General features: G+C 39.8%; 1 protein-coding gene across 5 annotated transcripts in view; it reads right to left on the reverse strand.

The window, feature by feature from the left end:
• Positions 1 to 25,308, reverse strand: part of LOC131434435 (protein groucho-like) — an 81,839-nt gene that overhangs the window by 10,701 nt on the left and 45,830 nt on the right. The window lies entirely within an intron of this gene.

Genomic DNA, 25,308 nt, shown 5'->3' on the forward strand with positions numbered 1-25,308 from the left:
GACCTTGCTATGATAATCTTTATTGCAGTAGGGAAAACGATTAATTGTATTTTTTCTTAAATATGCGACTATTTTGTTCCTGAATATGATCCATGTGTTATAAGATTTAGTGAGGCGAAGCTGTTTTAAACCTGAATAATGATCATGAATAATTTTAGAGCGCCATAAAAGAAGACTATAATTGTTGCCAGTGTCATTCAGAGAGTGAGAATTGTTTAACCGCTTGATAATCGTCACAGAAAATTCTAGTTGTTCACATCACGATAAATACATTGATCATTCAACTTGTTTTTCCACGTGTGTTCGCCAATTCTGGTGCAAAGTAAGCTTCAAAGTAGAGGGAGATTTCGTCTTTGCTTCAAATCAGATGAGAATGATAGCACGTTACGTTGCTTCGAATGACAAAAAAATTACTTTATAAGCGAGATTGAGAATTGAACCCAGGTTAACGGTGTGATTGATTCTCTGGTAAATCGTCTTTCAATGTTTGAAATTAAATTAGAGCCGATAAACCTATTCGACCAGCTGATTTTTAGCAATATCTGCTTAAAATTTGTGGATTTCTACAAAACTGAAACGTTTCTTTCAGGTGGTTCTCGTACGGTATCGAAGTCTTTTGTAGCTATAAGCTGTCCTAGCAGCACATTTTTATGACACAAAGACACAGCTTTTTTGCGATCTCGACAAACTGAATCGAATGGTTTATGAAACTCGACCTCCAAGCCTCGGTTTAAAAATCGATTTTCACAGTGATTTCATAGCCATGTGTATAAGAAAAGCAAGTCTTCATGAGAAAGACGAAATGGAGGCCCTTATTACGGGTATCACTACACGGTAAAAACCAAGTGAAGTGAATTTAGGTCCTTAGCATGGAAGTCGCTTCAAAGACAAAAGTAATTATTTTGATGAACATAACGCCTCCCAACATTTCGTAGAAAAAATGTTTTTTTCCACTACAGTGATCCTTCACTATGCGTAATACTGGTAATAGGAAAAATCAAGTGAAGTGACATGTAAGTGAAGTGAATGTGAAAGTGAAAGTGAGAACGGTAATAAGGGCCGGAATTTGCGCCGATTTTTCATTTAGACGATAATAAGCAAAATATTATTACACCAATAGATGGAATATAGAAAGTATTATTATGCGTGTTTTGTTTTCAAGCCTTTGTCCAATTTTAGCATATGGATGTCTTGTGTGGTGACAGAAAAAAAGAAGTTGCGACAGTTCAGTCAAAGCTAAATCATCTCCAAAGGATGGTCCTAATGGCGATTACAGGAGCATTCACTACTCCTACGGCTGCTATACAGGTGTTACTGTGCATTAAACCACTACATGTGTTCCTAAAACAAGAAGCATTATCTTGAGCAAGGTTACGGGACTTTGGAACAGTAACCCTATAAACTATGCTACTAACCACACCCGCTGGTGGTCTCAAATGGTTATTTGGGATAAGTATCTACTCGCTCCTAGTGATCTAACTCTCACACGCAATTTTCTCTTAAAAACATTCAGGGTAAGATATCCTTTTTTGTGAGGAGTGGTAGTAGTTTGTCATAAGGTTCTCTGTTGGATGGTCATGCTGTACTGGTGTCTACTGTCATAAAATGGGACTAGAGCAGTTTTATTCACTTGGTAGATACTGTACTGTGCTATAAGCTGAAATATACACGATTCTGTATGGAATACAATCGGCACTGCAGCAAAGAATCTATGGTAAACGAATATATTTTTGTTCCGATAGTCAGGTAGCTTTAAAGGCCCTCAGTTGGAATGATTCACAATCTAATCTAGTGATCGCATGTCGAACTCAAATCAAAGACCTCAGCATTTCAAATGCTTTTTACTTCTTATAGGTACCATTCTGGTATTACTGGAAACGAATTGGTTGATGAGTTGGCTAGAGCTGGTGCAACGAATAATTTTGTTAGGCTTGAACCACTGTCAACTAGTTGGATGAAGCACAAGGTTCATTCTTTGGCTACATCTAAACATACCAGCTATTGGTGCAGCTTGCGAACTTGCGCTCATATAAAAGCATTTTTACCATATTCGTATCTGACTGGATATTCGTGTGATTTGTGTGAATGCGATTACGGTACTTCATAACATCTGATATGTAACTATCCCGCATTGCCGCAACCACTGATCCGGGTTTTTTGTTCTCGTTACTTGATTGAATCTGTGAATTGAAGGATATTCTATCGTTTTCACCCAATGTGGTACGGAGTTACAGTCAGAGGGCCCATCACTCTTTTTGGTGTGAATGCATCCTTTCTGTATTTACCTTAAAAGGATTTAGCAGATTGTTTGGCATCCCTTCTGTTACTTCTGCTCATACATATTGCGAATTCTTCCGGGAACGCAAAAAATCTAGAAATCCTCTCAGGGGTTGTAGGTTCTATAATATGTGCATTTCGGTACCTGCAGATCGTTCAGCATTCTTCCTGTAGCGCAGAAAAATTTGTTTGTTTACATTTTGTGCTGTTTTCCCACCTCACCTACTACACAATAAAGGAATTGTGTAATTGTGAAACGTTAATTTTATCCTTCCCCTCTGATTAGGAAAATGGTGAGATGACATGATAAGGCACAAATCACCAGATAATTAGGGAAACGTGTCACCTGAGCTAGAAGTATCAGAAGATAGAAGTAGAATAGATGGGTTGAAGAAAGTATTGTTCTACGTATTTTGTTTTCAAAGCTTTTATGTTGTATATTGTATATATTGCGTTATTATTTTTTTTGAAGTGGATCTCGTTGTCACTCTTTTTCTAGGAGGAGAAGAGCTTCCATTACCCTCCTGCGAGGGTTGAGGGGCACTTTGTTCGTAGCTCGTCTCGTCATCCATTGCCTCATCGGTTGTATTGTTGTTGGTGTCCGTTTCGTTTTCCTTGTTGTTCGTAGTCTTGAGCTCGTTGCTAGTTGCTGTAGATGCACCTTGTTGTACATTGGTTGCAGTTGTTGGTTGGTTTGATGGTGAAACATGAGTACTGCGCTCACTAGTTTTCGTTGTTGAACGGTTTGGTTGAAGATGTCTTTTTCGCAGTTTCAGTGCAAGGTTTACGATAGTGTGCAGGTTGTTCACAAAACTGACATGTAACCAGCTGATTTTCATAGGTAATCAACGTTTTACACGGACGTGTCCCACCTTGACCACAAATGAGTAAGATGGAATTGCCTTACGTAGTTGTATACGCACAATTCGCACGCCATTCCGGATGCTGGGGAAAAAATTCCGCCATACTTCCCTTTCGATGGAAAGGATTTCACCGTACTGCGACATATTCTCCCGAACGAACTTATCGGTGGCCTGCGGGGGAAGGTCATGCACGCGTACTTCTATGGCATTGGTTGTTGGTTATTTTTTATTGATTATCTCAATTCGTTCAATTTTTCATTGTTTTGGTTTATTGTAAAACAAAGATAAAGAATATATGAACTTTTGATCGTTCATCAAAGCGCAACGGAAAAACATCAACCAAACCACACAATTGAAAGAAAAAGTTTCACCTTATCGCAACATGTATTATCGACCATAATATTTGGTTCCCGTCCCGGTTCGGAAACCGTCGAGTTTTATATTCGCTTTACATTCGAATACAAGGCAAATATAAGACTTCATTCAACTATATTTACGCTTAAAAAGCTTACATAAAATTAGATGTTCCACTGGGTTATGTCGGAAAGAAGTTTATGGTACTTCTACTTTGGATAAATCTCCAAGGTGAAAATAAATCTTGTATAATAACTAGTTCATGTTCGACACTATGCACGTTATTGTTTTCATCAGTAAAACTATTTGTGTCGGAGCATCTACTGTTGTAGACATACTTCAATCGAGTAATCTGTGAACGTATACAGCATTATGTTGAAATTAACGATAATTGGACTTAAACGTTGAAGCATCGGAAGTCGTTGAAGACGAAATTGATTGTATTTTCTAATCTCGATATTGAGCTATTATTCAGAATACTATCATTTTTTTGAATTTGTTGCCCCAACTAAATTATTTCGAGACACGAACTAGAACTGTTAGAGTTTATTGAAATTTCCATTTCCATTCTTCATTGTCATAATTTGTTGCGAAATGAACCCCGTACTTTTGAGCTACCTCTAAACCAGTGAGGTTAAAAAAAGGCACCGTAATAATTATAGTTTTTGAAATATCGCTTTGTCCCAGACAGACAGGTGACACATTTTCATCACCAAAAACTTCCGTCAAACTCACTGCACTATTTCTGTTCGGGTGATGACATAAAAAAACTAATTACCAGGCATCTATCTTGAGCAAGAAATAACACGGCTCAACATACAATGTATTTTCACATGCCGTTCCACGCTTTTCCTACGCCAGTTTACACCGCACTGCTGAGTAAGTCCGTACCCAACGTCGTGGCGAAGCTCGTACTCTGCCACCCTGCTGATGTTCATACATTAGTGACGGGTTCAGAGGCAGCAGAAGAAGATCTCCTAAGAACCACAAAAGTAGAGGCATTCACGTTCGTTTAAAGGCCGATTACGTCGATCAAAATCTGCTTTCAAGACAAGTTGAAAGTTGAAAGCAGTTCTGCTAATTACCGGCATATCTCTCCGGTGTCTCTGTGAGTTCTGAATATGCAGTAAATATGAGCATGGATCATAAAACCGCAAATTGCATAAGTACTCCACCTCTCGAACGGTTGGGTTGGTGTAATTAATGTACTCTTTCCAAGTAGGTTGCACGGGAGGGCTTTCCCGGATAGCAGAGCAGTAAATGGTGTATGAAACAGATTATTTTCACATTAATCACCGCACGGTAAGTATACGGGAAAACTGGGACCTACTGTATTTACGCTAGTTAGTAATTCACCGAGAGTGGCTGCAGTTGGTACTTCGACTTTTCACACACATACGCACATACCGACGTTGTTCAAAGCCAATTAAATCGTTACTCGTTTAAGGCATGCAAGAAAAAAAAACTATAACTGCCACCCCTCGATTCGTCAACTGACGGATGGGCAGGCAAACGTATAGCCACGAGTGCATTCCCCAAGGCCTACTGAGTATCTACAGAGTGATACATTTTATTTTTTTTTCTATCCGCATCAGACTAACTGAATCTTGTTTTTCGATTTGGTTACGCCATGTTTCCGAGCTGTGTTCCGTTTGGTTGCTACAAACCACTGCTCGTCGTAAAAAAAAAATTAATTAGATCAAAATCAATTCAGTCGGAAATATTAGGTTACACTTCGTAAATCGTGGAGACTGGGGCTACCGAATCCGGAATCATAAAACTACACGTTGGAGTGTCAGTACTGGCGTAATCTCGTAAAGAGGATTGGCGCTGTACAAACTACTCCAATTACCCGCTGTGAACTGTCAACCTCGCCGCGGCTTTGTTCACCCACGATTCAGGAGTCCCTGCACCCCCTCGCAAGACACACCGGTCTAGTCAACAAATTAATCTAAAGGGCCCTGAACGATGATGCCATACAGGTGTCTGCGTCCATCGGTCAAATGCGCCACTCCCGCTCGAATGGGTTTCGGAATGTCCATCGGTACACCGTGGCATTTGGCGCGCTAGGTCAGCCACGGCATTGCACCCAATCCGATTATTGTCTGCGGTAGAATAAACACGTTCGGTCATACATGTATTCTTTGAGACGGGGAAATGTTTCTCAGCCCATCGATGTCTGGTCGGATTTGAATGTTTACTGATGTTACTATGTTTGTTTGAAGTAGAGTTGTTTTTAGATTAGAACTTATCGATTCAACAAAAATTAAATGCTTTAATTGAATCCAGCTTGTCATGCTACAATGTTGATCAATAATCATTAATGAAAACCTGTTTGAATGTTTCTGGTGGTATAATGATGCCATTCTCGTAATCAATAATATAAAAATTCGATGCAAGTTCATTTCAAGGTTTTTTTGACAATTATTTCCATTATCGGAATAGCCCCGTAAATTGGAATGGCAATCTGCTAATAAGACCATTGATTCAGGTATAACGATTTTTTACGTATTTTGCATTGTCATTTCATAGTATTTAAATTTCATAGTATCCATAAGACCTTTCATATGAGTCTAAATTCATGAAATCGATTGCACTATGTTTGAGATGATGAAATGATTTCCGCTTATTAAAAGTTTTTGACTACTTTTTCCGGCAGTTCCGTAATCGAAAACAGGAAACCGGTATAGAATAAATCGCTTCGTTTGGCCATTAACGAACAAGATCTACATATTATAACAGTTTTTGGCACATTTTCGCAAACTTTTTCCGGTCTCTGCACCGTCACCGTAAATGACATTTTGAAATTTTTGACACTTACTTAATTCGAAATTCGAAAACCTTCCGGTTTGGATCCGTAAAAAATTCACAATAATCTTTCAGGCCATGAAACCTTTCCTTAAGTTCTACTATCCCAGAGATATCGAAATTAGTTTCGTTTTTTTAAGAATCTACGGAAACAAATTTGAGTCAACAACTGACAGGTTGTCTATATTGGAACAGTTTTAGAACAAATTCGTAGAGTTGGTACATTCCAAGCATCGTCATCTATAATGATAATTTGAATTTTTTAACTCTGTCCTAAAATTTTGGAACTGGGCGTCGGATCCGGATAAAAGTCGACAGTAGGCTGTGAACACTATGAGACCTTTTATATAAATTAAAGCTTTCGATAATCGCTCCAAAGGTTTTTGAGAAAATCAAGCCATTCCGGAACCAAAAATTAGTTAGTCTACAATGGCTAAGTAGCAAATGTTGAGAATAATATTCTTTTTTTTTTTTTTCATAAATACGTTTATTTCTTAAGGCAGTTTACATAAGTTTTTCTTCGCCGTAGCATCACTTTTACATAATATTCTTATCCTAATTTAATTCTAACATAGTCACAACGTTTTGCATTTATTAAAACATATTCTCTTATTACTTAAATATCATCTTAGGTAACTCGTCATTAATTATGAAATCTACTCGGAAATATTATTTGAACCAAACGATTAACTTCTATAAATTATAAAATAAGCTGTTATTTTCAGACATTTTGTTAATAATTTCATAAACTGTTTCGAGTTTGTTTGTATCATTACATTATTTTTATTCTAATTTAGCTATTGGTTGAACTCATGGACGCAGCTGGGATCAGAACTAAGTCTTGAAAGGGGCCTTTATTAAATTGAAACTCCAGTTTTCTTTATGAAATGATAAATAAGTTTCATGTATGAAAGGTCACGACAAGCAAGAATGTCTCGAACTGGGATATTGGATAGTCTACCTTGGGTACGCAAAGAATTTATTAGTTGAGATCTGACATCACGATACTCCACGCATGTCCAAACGACATGATCAATATCTCGATAACCTTCGCCACAAGCACAATGATTAGTCTCGGAGAGCCCAATTCGAAGGAGATGTGCATCTAACGTGTAGTGATTGGACATGAGTCTGGACATCACACGAATGAAATCTCTACTCACATCCAGTCCCCTGAACCATGCCTTTGTCGATATTTTCGGAATAATTGAGTGCATCCACCGACCCAGATCATCTTTATCCCAAGAAGCTTGCCAGCTGGCAAGTGTTCTTTGGCGAGACGAGCTATAGAATTCGTTGAAAGCAATTGGTCTCTCATAAATTTCACCCTCAATAGCACCACGTTTGGCTAAAATATCGGCTCTTTCATTGCCAGGAATGGAGCAATGAGCCGGGACCCAGACTATAGTGATTAGATAATTATTGTTCAATATGTCGTTCAGGCACTGTTTTATTTTGCCCAGGAAAAACGGTTCAGTCTTGCCAGTCATGTTTGAGCGAATGGCTTCAATTGCACTCAGACTATCTGTGAAGAGGAAATAATGGTTTGGAGATAATGTGACGATTACACTCAAACTATAATGAACTGCTGCTAACTCTGCTATATAGACAGATGCAGGTTCTTGAAGCCTAAATGAGGCCGAAACATTATTGTTGAACATACCAAACCCTGTCGCTTCTTCAATTCGCGATCCGTCCGTGTAAAACATTTTCTCAGAGTCAATATGCCTGAACTTACTTGAAAATATTTTTGGGATTTCCGTCGAACGTAGATGATCCGGGATTCCACGCACTTCGCGCTGCATGGATGTATCGAAAAATAAAGTTGAGTCAGGGACATTTAGGAGGCTGACACGGATAGGAATATATCTTGAAGGGTTGATTTCCTGTGACATATGGTTAAAATATACTGTCATGAATTTTGTTTGAGATCGAAGCTCGACTAGTCGTTCGAAATTATTAATTACCATGGGATTCAGCACCTCACATCTTATTAGCAGGCGTGATGAAAGCTCCCAAAATCGATCTTTTAATGGAAGAACTCCCGCCAGAACTTCAAGACTCATTGTATGTGTCGAATGCATGCACCCTAAAGCAATTCGCAAACAACGATACTGAATTCGCTCCAGTTTGGTAATATGAGAGTTTGCAGCGGAACGAAAGCAAACGCATCCATATTCCATCACTGAAAGTATCGTTGTCTGATACAATTTTATTAGATCTTCCGGATGAGCACCCCACCAAGATCCTGTTATTGTTCGAAGAAAATTTACTCTTTGTTGGCATTTTGTTATCAGAAACCTAATGTGTCCTCCCCACGTGCATTTGGAATCGAACCACACCCCGAGGTATTTAAAAGTTAAAACCTGTTGGATCATTCTTCCCATCATATGGAGCTGAAGCTGCGCGGGATCATGCTTTCTTGAAAAGACGACTAACTCTGTTTTCTCCGCAGAGAATTCGATACCAAGATGAACAGCCCAATCGGACAAGTTATCTAAGGTATCTTGCAATGGTTTATGCAGATCAATAGCTTTGGGTCCAGTAACTGAAACCACGCCATCATCTGCCAATTGTCTTAGTGTACATGGGGTTACTAGACAGCTGTCAATGTCATTTACGTAAAAATTATAGAGGAGCGGACTGAGGCATGAGCCTTGCGGGAGACCCATGTAACTATTTCTGAGTGTTGCCAAATCGCCATGTGAAAAATGCATGTGTTTCTCTGACAAAAGGTTGTGCAAATAATTATTTATAACCGCTGGGAGTCCATTTTGGTGAAGCTTGTCTGAAAGAACATCAATGGAAACTGAATCAAATGCTCCTTTAATGTCTAAAAATACAGATGCCATTTGTTGCTTTTGAGCGAAGGCAATTTGGATGTCAGACGAAAGTAATGCAAGGCAATCATTCGTCCCTTTATTTCTACGGAAGCCAAACTGAGTATCTGACAACAAACCGTTCGTCTCGACCCAAGTGTCGAGACGTCGTAGAATAATTTTTTCGAACAATTTTCTGATGCAGGACAACATCGCAATGGGTCTATATGAGTTGTGATTGGAAGCTGGTTTCCCCGGTTTTTGAATGGCGATAACTTTCACTTGTCTCCAGTCAGGTGGAACAATATTTTGCTCAAGAAACTTGTTGAACAATTCCAACAAACGTCTTTTTGCGAGGTTGGGCAGATTCTTCACCAAGTTGAATTTAATTCTGTCCAACCCTGGAGCGTTATTGTTACAAGACAAGAGTGCTATAGAAAATTCCATCATTGAAAATGGGTTATTAATAAAACCATTATTAGGAGGAGATTCCCGTATAATGCTCTGCGTAGGAACAGAATCTGGGCAAACTTTCCTAGCAAAGTCAAATATCCATCGGTTCGAGTATTCATCACTCTCATTGCCCACGTTACGATTCCTCATTCGTCTGACCGTGTTCCAAAGAGTGCTCATTGAGGTATCTCTTGACAAACCTTCGACAAAATGTCTCCAATAGCTACATTTTTTGGCTCGAAGTATGCTCTTGTACTTGGTTTCTAAAACCATAAGTTTTTCAAAATTCTGAGGAGTTCCTCCTCCCCGTTTTAGAAACGTCTTGCAAGCATTTTGTTTTGCGAGTTTAGCCTCTGAGCACTCTTTGTCCCACCAGGGGTTGGGAGGCCTTCTGTTAGTCGTTGGCCCAGGAAAGCGTTTAGTTTGGGATTGTTCTGCTGCCTCCAGAATCGAACAAATGAGGAAGTCATATTCTTCAAGTGGAGGGAGCTCTTCCATTGAATTCAAAATACTAGAGATACTACTTTGGTATTTAATCCAGTCGATATTTTTTGTCAAATCATATGGAATACTAGCGGAAGTAGCAATGCAATTGCTACTGCTAATTGAGATGATGATTGGTAAATGATCGCTACCGTGTAAATCAGGCAGTATTTTCCAGGTGCAATCTAGTCGAATTGATGTTGAGCAAAGAGATAGATCTAATGCACTTGGGCGTGCCGGAGGTCTTGGGATCCGTGTCATGCTACCCATATTTAATACCGTCATGCTAAAATTGTCACAAATGTTTTGTATTAAAGATGATCTGCTATCATTGTAAACGGAACCCCACATAATACCGTGCGAATTTAAATCCCCCAGAATCAATCGTGGTGCAGGAAGGGCTTCAACCATTTCATTAAGCTGTTGCTGTCCAACTTGTGCTTTTGGAGGAATATAAACCGAAGCTATGCAAACATCTTTGCCTTTAATGTTTATTTGGCAAGCAACAACTTCTATACTAGAAGTTGAAGGGATGTTTAATCTATAAAAGGAATAGCATTTCTTAATTCCCAAAAGCACTCCACCATACGGAGAGTCTCTATCGAGACGTATAATGTTAAAATCATTAAAATTTAAAGCTATGTTTGAAGTAAGCCATGTTTCGCATAAAGCAAATACATCACATTTTTGACTATGCAATAATATTTTAAATGAATCAAGTTTTGGCATGATGCTTCGACAATTCCACTGCAGGACAGTGATTGTATCATTTGCGACGGGTGATAAATTATCCATCAAAAGATACAAAACCTGAGACAATTGGCCATTGAGCTGATAACTGCTTCAAAAAGGTTCTAGCTATTGGAAGGAATGCCATTATGAGGGTCTTTAAGGGTTCAGATATATTGAATGCTGAGAAAATCCATTCAACAATTTCCGAAAACTTCAGTAATCCTGTTGGTGGCTGTGAAATGGAGCCCACTGGATTATTATCTTTTTCTGTACTAGATCCTGGATTGGTTTGTGAATTTGACAAACCAGGAGGCACAGTCTTTGGTTTTGACTTTTTTTGTTTAACACGGGGATCTTTTTTTGAAGATGAAATTTTAGGTGTCTTTTTTGGTAATTTGGAGGAAGACTTCTTTCTCTTAACTGACCCTTGGGTAGTGATAAACGAATTACCTTCACTATTTTCGTCAGAGTCAGAGTCCTCTGGTTCCTCTAGATTTGAAAACCCGTTTTCGGTTTCCAAAGGAGGGACATCAATGACCGTTTTAAGCATTTCTGCATATGTGCGCTTAGACCGTGCTTTTAAAGAAAGCTTAATTTTGTCTTTGTGTAATTTAAATGCAGTGCATACTGAAATATCCTCATGAGGACTTTCTCCACAATAAATACATTTTTCAATTTCCTTGTTGCAATCATTATCTTTATGAGGCCCTTCACACTTAATACATTTTGGTTTATTACTACAGTAAGTAGCTGTGTGGCCGAATTTTTTGCAGATCGTACAATTCATTACATTTGGAACAAAAAGCCGAACAGGGAGGCGAATTTTATCGACATAGACATGGGACGGCAACGCAGACCCGGCAAATGTCACTCGAAACGAGTCTGATGGGCGATAAACTTTTTTTTCCTCTTCATGAACTACTGAGTACAGTTGTTTGCACTCCAGTATTTTCACACCCTCAAGCATAGAGTTCTTGAAACGACCAACACCATGCTTGAGTAAATCATCTACCGAAAGACTCGCTTCGGTAACAACACCGTCAATTTCGACATCTTTGGAGGGTATGTAAACTTTATACTCTTTATTGAAATGTTCCGAAGAGACAATATCATTCGCGTGTTTCAAATTATTTACCACAACACGAATTTTATCGTTATTTACTTTTATGATCTCTTTGATTGAAGAGTATCGTGATGTCAAACCTTTATTAATTTGAAAAATGTTTAATGGCTTTGATATACGTCTAAAAAAGACTATCCAAGGCCCAGAAGAGCTCTCCTGATATTTTCTCGTTCGTGGGGGTATCGGATTCATGCTAGGATTTACGTCCATGGATTCATCCATTACATTAAAATTTTTAACTAAACTTTAAAATAAAATTTGAAACCAACACTACACAGTACTCAATCAAAAGGAAAAGAAAAAACTTCTACCTTGAAATTGTTGTCTATCTCCGTTGCACTGCCGTGTAGATCCTCGTTGCTCTAGATGTTCTTGTTGGATGTATCTGGACGTTGATACAATGCTGAAGCTCACTGTAGCGATAGAATATGATGTGATGCTACTGCTACCTGACATCCAGCACCACTCGAATTCCGATTTGCTTTCGTCTTCGCCAGCTGTAACCAGCGCAGGTCACCGGTGTATACCTGCGTGTTGTATGGCAGTGGAAAGACCGAGTTGTCTTGTCTCCTTCTTCCTTGTGCTCCGCACCGATATGCTTCTGCACCGAAGTGCCTTCGCACCGGTGTGCCTTTGCACTCTCCTGCTTCTATGTGCCTTTGCACTCTTCCTCTTCGATGTGCCTTTGCACTTTCCTGCTCAGCACTTGTGGCTGTATATTGCGGCCTGGGTAGAGTTTGGGAAACGCCCTTTGTTGTTTCCTTCACCAGCTTGGCCCAGCACTAGGGCTCTCTTATGCAGCACGACTATACGTTTTAACGGCTGCTGCCAACAGGTCTCTACCTGTAGTTCAACCGTTGTCGTATTTAACGCGTGTAAACCAACCAGCGTTATTAAACTGTACGCTTCTATACACAACCTTCTCGGTTGAACGGCTATTACTGAATGAGAATAATATTCTGTTGTAGTCTAATATAATATTCTGGGACAGTCTTTATTTCAATCCGGGGATATAAAAATTGTTCCAGTGGTCTCTAAAAACTAGAAATTCGTCTGAACTGTTTTAGTTTTCATTGCATATTTCACCACACCGGAACCGGATTTCGGATCTGAATAAAATTTTAAAATTTCATTTATAGCTACGTTTTTGGAATCTGTCGAGCGGTCGGACCGAAAACGACTGAAAAGTTGAATGAATGAAAGATCATCATTTTGAAATTACTGTTCCGCTTATGTCGTTGACTGGACATGGATTTTATTCTCATACCTTGCAAGCGGAGCTGAGAGTGACGGTTATTTCTCGTCATTTCCGTCTATGTTGAGTCAATGAAACTGACTTTTTAAGCACTGGTCAGGATACTACTTTCCGCTGCGAAACAAGACGATTTGTATCTACAGACCGATTCATAAGTATCGCAGAATCATTGCATCGCTAGTGCTACGAACCTTCTGACAGTAAAAACCACTTTTCTAGTCGATACTAGAACGCACGACAAATGGCTTGAAAAAAATAGCGTCGTATACTGTTGTCGTTTTCGTTTGAGAAAACTGAAACTAACCCAGGGTAGTTTCATCAAACAAACACTTTTCACGAAACAGTGTTGGGTTCGCACTTAGCAACGGGGGTTTGAGCAAACCTGATAACCAAAACGTTGAAACCAGGTTCGAAACTGGCTTCGAACAAACGGTTTGACAGCATTTAGGGTGGAAACTGGGTTAGGTTTCGCATCAAGCGAAAGCGACATGTGATCCGCCGACCCAGGGCAAAGATTACTGTGACATTGGTAATTCAGCTTTTACGAAAAACATACATAATACCAAACTGTATATAAAAAATGAATAATTAACGAAAACAATAAACGCTTACTTAATAAAATTGAATGTGTGTTTATTCTCTTGTATCGGCGTAGAAAAGTGATAATCTGGATAGGCTAAATCAAGTGTGTATGCCGCTTCCACTTCGCATCTGAATTCCTTTGTTTGTTCCGTCGGAATGGAATATCATATTCCTCTTTCTGGTACTATATTATGGATGTTTTGCCTGAATCGATCATTTGTTGTTTGTTGCTGTAGCGTTGAGTAATTTCAGTCTCGCTCAGTTTCAGCAGCTTTTCAAAGGATAACAATACGATAATCCTACCAATTTCAAAACATAGTCTTGTTGCTGAATCGATTTGGTTTTGCAGTCGATGTTGATTCTTGACTTGAACTGGATCCATGATTTATTGCGCTTAGGATTCAAAAAATCTGATACGGAAATGCACAATCGTATACAGTAGCATTTTTCTCACTATTTCTCGTTCAATTCATGTGTCACCCATTTTCCACCATATTCACTTTGGCTGTGGCTCTCAAGCGGTCGGAAAATGCTGGTTGTGACACATTTAGTACCTCAATCAAAGTTTTTTTCAGAGTTTCCGTCCCAATGTATGCAACTAAGGCTATTTTTTACCATTAGTCCATTAGCTATTTTGCGGATTCCTCGACTTTCAATCAACAAATTGTAGTAAAATCGAATACAATGTCTTCGGTTCGGTTCTGATACCGCAATACCGCAGAGAAAAAAAAACATTGACAATTGTGCAATACTGCTATTATAACAACGCGAAATCTCGAAGCGAATGAACCTATTTTCATCTTCCAACGAATCGAGCAGAGACAGCAGATCTCACTCTAGCTTAAGGTTTGAATATATGAGATGACTGATGAAGCTGATATGATTGGGGGTACTTCTTTCCTCGACACTTCCATAAAAATCACCAGCATGTATTACTTCCGATAGTGACACATCTAATGCTTCAACCAAAAACACCAAATGAACATTGTCCGGGTATGCTCGTTATTTTGCATAGAATTTGTCAGGCTAAAAGGATTTACAATGTGGTTTAAAAGGTGATCTATTGGTTACTGAGGCCTTTATTGCCGTTCTCACTTCCACTTCCACTTTCACTTCACTCACATATCACTTCACTTGACTTTCCGTATTACCAGTATTACGCTCAGTTAAGTAATCACTGTAGTGATAAAAAATCATATTTTCCAACAAAATTTTGGTGATTTGATGTTCGTAATAACAACAAGCTCATCTAAGTAATTACTTTTTTCTCAGAAGCGACTTTCGTGATAAGGACCTACATTCACTTTACTTGGTTTTCACCGTGAAGTGTTACCGATAATAAGGTAAAAAATCACTTCACTTGGTTTTCACCGTGTAGTGATACCCGTAATAAGGGCCTGAATATTGTTGACAGACGTACAAACAATAGATTTTCAGAAGGAGTAGGTAGGTTCATGAACAATTCAGTTTAAGAAAAGACAAATCACAACACAACACTAAATGTGAGTCATATTCATCAGAATACATCATCATATATCTAGTGTTACTCCATCATCCATAAACCAAAATAACACCAAACAAATCCCACTATTCTAGCTCAGCCAAAGCCCACTCCATCCGGCCGGCAATTTCCTTCCGACTTGCTGCACATTTTTTTGCACCATTATTCGTCATCGTTGTTAACGTGTTCCAGCCGGAGGCAGCATCCTGTGTGCGGATTTCTCGACGCAGTCCGCCCATTTCCATTGGGGAAATGAAACGACCAGAACTTTTCTTTTGACGTGTCAAAAGTTGCTCGTATTTTTCAACCGGTAGTGAACAGTTTTAACACTACAACACAGCAGACGCTGAATTGAACAAGTCGCGCTTTCTCGCTTGTCCTCGGCTCCTCCTCAATCCGCTTGTTCCGGCTGTTTGCGCTGTAAGGCTTGTACACAATTATACTACAAGCTTTTATAGACCCTACTCGCAGTTCCCTTCGTCAGCACACGGAACGCCGAGGATCCGGAGGCCTTTACATGACACCTCCTTGTTCAACAGTCATCGGCGAACCGAACCGAACCGAACCGGAGGCAAATGGAAAAGAAGCAGAAGGAGCAAAAAAACGATATGTACTTGCATGTTAGGTTTCGTGCTTTGTCCTCTCCCTTAAAGAGCATCCCAGCAGCAGGAAAGCTATGCAGAATAACAGATTTCTAGCTCTTCGACTCCGGATCCGCTCGGTGGAAATATGTTTGCATTGTGCTGTATATGGAGGGATGTTGCATACGAGCATGTTGTTTTAGTATCAACAACATCTACAACAGAAACGACAAGATCCAATTCTGGTGTGAGATCTGCTTGAGTTGTTAGCCTAGATCGGCGTAATTCGACAGGTACAACTTGGAGTGGAGCCAACGAGTGAAACGAGTACCAGTACATGTAATTGCTGTACACCGCTTGCTGTGGTTGAGAATGGTCAAATATTAAATGTTCCAAACGTCACAAAACACGGTGGTTTGGCTCTCGAAATTCGGTCCAAATTCATCGAGCGAGAAACCGCACTCAGATGCAGAGGACGTTGTGTTCCCATTAAAAATACATGGATGTAATTAAATCCGTGTCAAAACTTGTAACAGCATTCGGCAGAACATGCTGCACCAGCTGGTCACAGCCCCGGTCCGGTACTGTAGCAGCATCCTACTAACGGCGAACCAACCAACCAAATGGCTTTTGTTCGTCATTCCTAGACATGCAGACAGAAGTACGGCAGGTTGTTGTTGTTGTTGTTGTTTCCGCTGTCGATGGTCTGGGAGGGGAAGGGAGGACAGTGTTGATGAACCAGCAGCCGGTGGTGAGTGTTGTTTCAGTTGTTGGCTTGTTTGAAACTGTCTCGAGTTTGTTGCGTTGTCGGGACGCAAATGTTGGAGTAGTCCGAGTGGCTGGTTACCAAGAAGGGAATTGGAGTGCCGCCACCACCGTGTGGACTTCGGTAAAATATTTATTATTTTGGTTGCTATGTGGATTTATTCCGATGGGCGGGGATTGGTTTAATTGTGAGGCCGGTAATTAGCATTAATACGTGAAGCCTACTTAACTTCTAGTGGAAGCTTGAAACACATAATGCCGATAACAGCTGTCATTAATCATTTAATCATGCTTGAATCAGACTTTCTATGATCGGCAATTACTTCCGCAACGAGGAATAACTAGTATTGTAAAATTAGTGATAAAACCAACCAAAATACGACAAAGCATAGCAATCCAAATCGAACTATTTGTATAACCTAGCGTCTCAACTGCAACCAAAAGCGGGCACAGAATGATGCATCAACTTTTGGGGCAGCCTGCCTGAGTTCGATTCCCAGTTTCGCACATACCATTGGAAGGTTTTCCTTACTCGTTAGACGACAAAGTTTCCAATCAATATTATTGAAACAAAAACAAATCATTAGCATACAAAAACACTTTTCTAAACCCGCCTATTAGGTTGATAACGCATTCCTCTTACTATTCAAATAGTCCCATTTAAACGTTTCCTTCTAGCTTTATTTTGACACAAATTTTCAAGTAAAAATAAATCCACATTCATAAATATTCTATTAAATCAACTGTAAAATTGTGCCATTTTTGGTTCTAGCATCAATCATACCAACATATTTCCGAAACCAAGCGTATCAATTGATCTAAAAATTGTTGAACCAGAAGGTTAAAACCGAGGTAAAATCTATGGTTTTAATCTATTAAAATTGTTGCATCGCACAGAAAACAGAGCAGACCCTTGTAAAACACCGGAATGGACCTTACTTCAAATTCTCAGAAATGGATTATGGCACGCTTGGATCCAAATGAGAGATTTTATGGCACTGTCAATTGTTATTTAATTTTACTCGAATCCGCCTTCCTGTTCCGGACTTACAGAGTAATTATAAAGTGTCCTGTAATTGATTCTGTATCATCACACGAACGTTGTAGGTTCAACAGAAATCCAACAAAAAATTCGTTTTCTCAACATTCACTCTTCTCAAATGAGCTAGCTCCGTAACACTTTTGCAACAATATATTAAAATTTTTCCATCACGCCCAAACTTCTACCATCGCGATTGGAAGACGTGTTTGATGACATCAGTCGATGTAGATTTCACTATAAATATTCCCGGTTAAGATGGATGGCAGGTTGATTGTACCCGCATGTAGAGATGGCTTGTCAAACGAGATATTTTTTCACAATTTTTTTTATTTATTGTTTTTCAAACTTAGCCTCTAGGTTTCCGTAGGCTCTCGTAGTGTGAAATTTATCTCCAGGGATTTGTGAAAAAGTAAAATCGATTTTTGATTCTTTAACGAATTTTATTGAAAAGATTTGATCTCTGCTGAAAAGAAGCAACTGAATAATGCTGTATAGAGTTTTCAATCATTTGTAGTGTATGGCTTTTAGTGCATGAGAAGAACAAGCATGTGTGCTGATTTTTCCTTCTGGGTCCAGAAGTAAGAGAAACTTAATTGTTGAGTTTTTTTCCTGGTTTTCTCACATTGCTGAAAGTATATTTCTAAATTGCTAATTACTTTTTTTTCAATGGCATTGAGAAAGAAGTTAAAATCAAACAAGCGATGATAACGGAATATTTGGGGGTACTTTCCAGAGTAAGAAATTGATTGCTACAAAAACGGTCGAAAAGATGTTTGAACTAGATAACAGAAACTTAGTTTTTCGAGAAGACAGATGCACCTGAAAAGAAGAAAATTGCATCGCCGATATGAACTGACTCTCCGAATCCGTCGATGTAAAATCAGGTGATGACTTCAAATTTTCTTTTGTGCCGTCAAAACGATCTATGTTTATACGGGATTATTTAAATATAATCCTATGCTTTTGGTGCACAATACAAAATATTATGAAATTTAAAGGAAGTAATTGAATTTATTATAATTTACACCTTTCAAGCTGTAAATTTACATAATTTTTTCTAGGTGTGCAGTATTTGCATTTTACTGAAACGACAGGAAAAAGTGGCAGATTTGGGGTAAAAACACTTCATGATCCAAGATATGAATTTGCCAGATTTTGAAGCCCTATATTATTAAAGAATCGTATCATTTTACGAAATAATCCCTATCGGAAAATATATGCCCACGCAGCAAAAATTTTTGAAACATAATTAAAACGGAACTTTCAAATCCACTTAAACGTTGAAGATGGAAACCGGTATCAGATAGAATTTTCCATTCAATGTGATATAAGTTTCTAAATATTCATTTAAACATCAATATGAGGTTTGTTTACAATCAATTCTCAGTGTAGCATTATCTTTAAAATGTGTAAAATGGGTTTTCCTGGCAGTCAACTGTATTTTACGTTTTGACCGATTGAGATATACATGCTGCTAACGTAATTTTCGTTCGTCGCTTCTTGCATATGACGTTTTCTTCAAAAAGTTGTGTCAGTCATAACAGTTCAAGTAAGAGATATTAGTAAATTTTGGCATGCATTGGGCCGCAGTGACGAGATTCTAAATGATTCAGTTGATGCGGTCCTGATTGGAATCGGTATGTACAAGTTTACAAGTTCGAGTTTTCTCAACACGTGTAAATTTACTACGAATCAGAATCTTTCACGTAATTTAAGGCACAGCAGTATGTGTCACGTAAATTTCATATCGCACGTAAATTTCTGTTTTATATGATGGATGCTTTTTGCTACAGTTGTTTCAACAGAAATTTACAGGTTTTTTTATGGAACTGTGCATGTTGAAGGTGGCAACACAATTAATTTGCATATGTTCTGCTTAGGTTCATTATAGATTTCTGTGATAAATTAGTTGGATGATATTTCTTCAAATGATTCACTAGAACGTTTCGACGTTGAACTCCTAGCTCTTCGATTAGGATAATACCCAATTCGTTTTCATTTGATCCGAACAGTAATAACAACTGGTCTTACAAGCCAGCTGCCGTATGTTCAAGTCCCGACCTGGAAGGATTCTTAGTGTCAGTAGGATCGAAGTACTAGCCATGCAATGATTCTGTACGCTACGAATTGGCTGCGAAGTCGGTTGAAACAGAAAGGTCAAATTCCACAAAAGGGATGTAATGCCAGGACTTTGTTTTTTTTGGATATGCAAAGTCCAAACTAAAAGTTAGGGGCGCTGCATACTCCTTATGAACTTGGCTTGAAAAAATGAAAAAAAAAACAACAGAATAATATAGAGATAGTATGAAACCTTTCTAATTTTATTTACAAGCAAAATTTAATGACAGAATCAGACTTTAACGATTACGATACAACATTTTATTTCCAATGTAGGTATTCAAAGTCTCTTAGAGCAATTTCATGAGCCTAAAGTGTAAATTATACATTCTACGGATCCGATAAATAAAAACAAACAGTTGTGGCTTTAATGATTTCGGTTGGATGTTCGTGTCTTGGAGTGAGTTCATAACCTGAAGCGGAAGAGAGTTCCAGAATTGTACTGAACGCTCGCTTCCGAAGCCTTACAGTAAACCATCTAAAGAAGCAAAACTCATTAACTGGCACGAAACCATCATTGTATTTCAAACCTAATTCATGACAATTTATCCCGCAACGTCCGCCAGAACGACATTTGCATGGAAATTAATCCGTGAACCAGTCCAAGATACAACCACGACATCTGCGAAGATAACCAACTAATCCTGACACGGTCCAATTAGTATGACCGGTGGTGCCGTAGATCGCACCACCACCGTTTCCACCGATCGCAGCAAACCGACGACAGCCCGATGGAATTAATTACCGTCACTCGACCGGTCCGAGCGGCTCGACCACCGAACAAACCACCAGAGTCGAGTCCACCACGCTTGTGACAGTAATTCCACTCTAATCACGGTTCGTCGTTAACGCAAGCCCGGCAGCAGTAGCAGCAGCAGGGTGCGGACCTACTTTGGTCATCTCAGATAAATCTCTGCACAGACAAACTACACACTTACACTGCGGCAAGGCTTGCATGGTTACTGTAACTAAAAATGGTTAGCCTACTCCGGTTGGTCCGCCGCCAAAGTCAGCTTCTTTCACGTTTTAGCGCAGTAACTTGCATTAGCCAGCTTCGTTCGTCGGGCGGGGAGAAAGGCGGAGCTGATTGGCGGCTGCGAAGGAACTAGGGAGCGAGCCTCATTTACGGTAATAACAGTCAGTGAAACGTTGGGCCTCAGCGCCGCACTGTCGGCACGGGCTCGGCACTCCTAAGGATCATTTTTCGCGATTCAGCTGAGACTTCACTTTTGCGACTAGTAGAGCCTGCCTCTTTGCATTAAACTTTGGAGTTTTACGAGCTGTTGCAGCAGTAACGGCCGTCTAACTGAGCTGAGATTCCACCGATTGAGTCTTAAATAGATACAAATTTATTACGTCAGGCTAATAGCCGCAGCCGACGCCGACGCCGCTTTCGGAGTTTTCCAGTAACAGAATTGTGCAGGTTAAGTAATATGAAAATCGATTTGGCATGACTCTTTGGATTGCTGCTCGGGGGCGGCTCGTTGGAACGCAGTCAATTAGTCGAACTGGATCGAATCGAAAAGAAGGGGGGCTGCTCCTAACGGAATGTGCCCGGTCATGCGGAATAATTTGTTGGTCGACCGTCCCGTTAACCGAGGGATGAAATGGTTGTGTTACCAGGTGCAACTTTGTGGTCCAACGATGGATGTGCCCCCGGAAAGGAAGCATGATCCAAACGAACGAGTAGATGGTATTACATTTTTACTCGAGCAAGTGAAAGTGCACTTCGGTTTCGGAATTGGAAACACTGAGATGAAAACGGTAAACGTCCACGTGGAGTCATTCGGTGCTGGAACGAAAGGAAACATCCGGCCCATAGTTCTGTGTTAGACTTCTCTTGGTTTACGATGGCGAAGCGTTAGAGTTCAGAAGTCATTCGATGTAAACATGGCTGGAAATTATCGTCCCAAGCGTCAGTATGCGAGCGCGTCACAGGGCTGCCAGTTATTTTTTTGTTTTATCTGAATTAGTTGTTAACAATGAATATCTGGCGAACAGCCATTACCTACATTTGACATAAAAGTGGCAATGTCATAAACTTATTTCACACTATTTGATAATTGGCAAAATATGTGCTGTGACGTATGCAAGTGGTAGAATCAAAAGAAAAAAAAAATCTTGGGGACCAAAATAAGTTTTGGTATTCAAGAAACGATATTTTCGACGAATTTCACGCCAAATCGTATTCGGACTTGGTGGCACTCTTGTCAGATTTTATTCAATCTTTATGGGCAGAAGACCACTTTGCAAACTTTAGTTTTCCAAAACTGATTTAGACTGTCTTATGACTAGGGCCAAACTTGTTCACCCACTTTTTTTCAAATGGTTATAGTCGAAAAATGACAAATGCAGATTTGTGAAAATTTAAAAAAAAACCCAATCGATTCAACACTGAAAAAAATCGATCGAAAATTTCAAGTCGACCTTTAAAAAAATATCATCTTTGGATTGGATTTTGTCCATTTAAATATGTTATTCAAAGTATTGTCCATCGTTGTTCACTATTTTTTGCAATTTTTATAGTAAATCACGGATACCGGATTTTTGACGAAAAATGTGCAAATAAACTATGTTGTACCAAAAATTTTCAAAATAGTTTATTCGAAAAAAAATTTAGAAAAATTTGCTAATTGAGCCGAAAGGGTCATTTCGCCGAATGACAATTTGCCAAAAGGATAGCCAAATCCTTCAATTGTCTCAATATCGTAATTTGAGTTTAATTAAATAAGGAAAAATAGTTCTTCTAAAAAATCTCATATTTGAAGTAACGGATAAACACATTTCCCAGCGATTGATCCAGAATGACTACTCTCTTGAATATTTTTTCAGATTGATTCATGATCCTCAAAACCTAATTCCCAAAAAAAAACTTGTTGACTTTATTAGCTACTTTGTTGTATCTACCAGGCAAATGTTTGCGTTATTTTCCGTTAACTGAGCGCAAACGACAAAATATCTAACGCGGCTTCGCCACATAGTTTTTGTTCGTGTGCTGTCCGACCTCACTACCGCTTTCAACTTTGTTAATTACTGTTTGGTGGTGCCCAGCGAAACTGAAAGACAAAGAATGTGCTAGGCACAAGATTCATTGGTGGATTATACATGACTGATTTGAGTTCGGCTAAGACATAGAGTCTAGTTTGCAAATGTCGGAATAAAACGAAAAAACTTAGACAGATGTGGTTTCAGCTTTTGACAATTGATATAAAAACAGGCCATGAGCGTACTAGAAAGCAACGGACTTACTGATACCAAGTTTCTGCTGTAGTATCGGAACTTCTATCGAATAACTGTTTCGGTATTTTCCGTTCTATAAAGCAAAATGTTTAAAATTGGTTCACCAAACACGAACATTAACACGTATCGATAGTCCCGCTATGCCACCACTACTTTCGTTATGCGAAAAATTTCGAACTCATTTGGATCGAACTTTCAACAAGAAGAGAAGGGATCAGAGGTGTTGCAACCCGGGGCTAACTTTTACCGACTGGTTCTTCCAACGACGGAATGAACTGCGCTCGACAGAAGCTGTACGGAAAGTTTCCTTGCTCTGGAAGGCAAATGAGATGAGTCATTTGATAGCCTAGAGAAACAGATCATGTGTTTGTGTGTCGTCCCGTCGTCAGATAGCATCCGGGCACCGTGGTGAGGCACGGTGAGGCATACTGTGTAGTAGTTTTAGCCACAACCATGGTCTCGTGGTTTATTTGTATCCTATATGATGCGGCCGAGAGAACCGCAGAATTGTGGTGTTCTACATAGTTACTCAGACCAGTGAAACCAATGATTCAACTATTTTATATTTTCTAGTAGCGGTAACAGCAGAGAGAGAGAGAGAAAACTATAGAACGAATCGTTGCCAGGACGGCAGTGGACTGTGTACAAGTGGATGTGTGTGTATGAGGAGAAGGAGGAGGAGGAGGAGGAGGTATGGTATCGGATAGTACAGGGCGACGGAAGTCAGTTGGAAAATACCGAAAACCACTTTATGTGTGCACAAAATGCTACTGCTGCTGATGCTGCTGCTTGTGGTGGGCGGCTGGGGATGTGAACAGCATCGAGACTGTTGTGGCCGATGCTATTGGTCTCCGGGGATTGTAGCGAGTGAGCATCGGTTTGCGATGCCGGAATGGGACATTTGGTTCGGGGCAGAAGAGACGTTCCGAAGCTATGACCCCGTGCACTATGTTGAACTGTACAGTGCATACATAATAAATGTTTTACTTGAGCTCCTCATGCCTGGTAGGGTTTTGGAATGCTACACGGGTGTTACGTGTTTTTGTAGGAATCCACGGAAGGGAAGCAGCTGTTCAAGGTCTTTGGTGCTGTGACCGATCAATGATGATTCGACTCTATAAGTCTTATAAAATATTTTGAAGGATCCTGATAACTTTAAAGATAGAAAGGCGGCAACAGGAAAGAGAGCAGACTATGCTTTTCCTTAGCTTTAATCACTTTCTGCGATCTATCATTTATTTAGTTTTCCTTGCATATTCCGAAATTGCAATTGACTTCATCCGCTGTCCACTAGGGCATCATGCCAACCGGCGATAACAAAATATCGCACAACCATTTCGAATCACTGAAATCGATCTAGCACACGTGGTGCGTGATGAGATGGAAATCCAACCGAGCACACACCAGCACTGAACGTTGCAAAATTCTACTCCCTGACAGCGAACGGAAAGCTGTCTCTGATGAACAGTTGCATGAACCACACTTTGCTCTTGTGGCTCAAGCAGCTACTGAACCGTGACGATACATGCGGTGTAATAACAGACTACTTCCAATAAACACCTTACTTCGTTGCACCACCACCACCACCAACGACAGCAGCACCAGACCAGGCTCATGTGGCCTTCTTCGACCGAAGGAATGGAAAACAAGTTAACTCCCCGTAACGGTGGTATCGCCTTTAACCGCCTACTAGGCGGATGGGTACAGTTCGTGATTGCATCTGGGTGCATCGTCGTCACGGAGCAGATCCACGTCCGTACGATACCGGCCTTGCCGGAGAGAACACTAATAATAGTACAGTAAAATACCCATTATGTTAGTTTAATGTGATTCAACATAATGATAATTATGTTATAATTCATATCGAACGCAACTCGACGTGTGGGCGAAGACATGAGTGGGTAGTCACCAGAAAACTGACAGCAGCAGCAGTTTGACTGCAAGAAAAGCGAGTGAAACTTACGCCTCTGACCTCTTAACAGCCGCCCGATTGTTCCTAAACCGTCCGCCCATCTCGACAATGGAATCGATTGGTGATAGTGCAGCAAACCGCAGTGCAACACCACATTGCAACTCAACAGAAGAACATTGACTGCCAGCCCCACGGCATTGAAACATATCGGCATTCAACTACATCAGGCGGTACACAATGCAGTAATCGCGACCGAGGTTCGGAGAGGCATTGAACGGAGCGGAAATGGAATCCACAATTGGTCCGGCGGGGCAAACTTGTCGGGTTGACACGGGTTTGCTCGAGCGGTTGGTTTGCTTCACAATGCTCCAATTTGCTTCTAAACTCAGGGACATAGAAA

This window comes from Malaya genurostris, chromosome 3, assembly GCF_030247185.1.
Source record: "Malaya genurostris strain Urasoe2022 chromosome 3, Malgen_1.1, whole genome shotgun sequence".
In the NCBI taxonomy this organism is placed as follows: domain Eukaryota; kingdom Metazoa; phylum Arthropoda; class Insecta; order Diptera; family Culicidae; genus Malaya; species Malaya genurostris.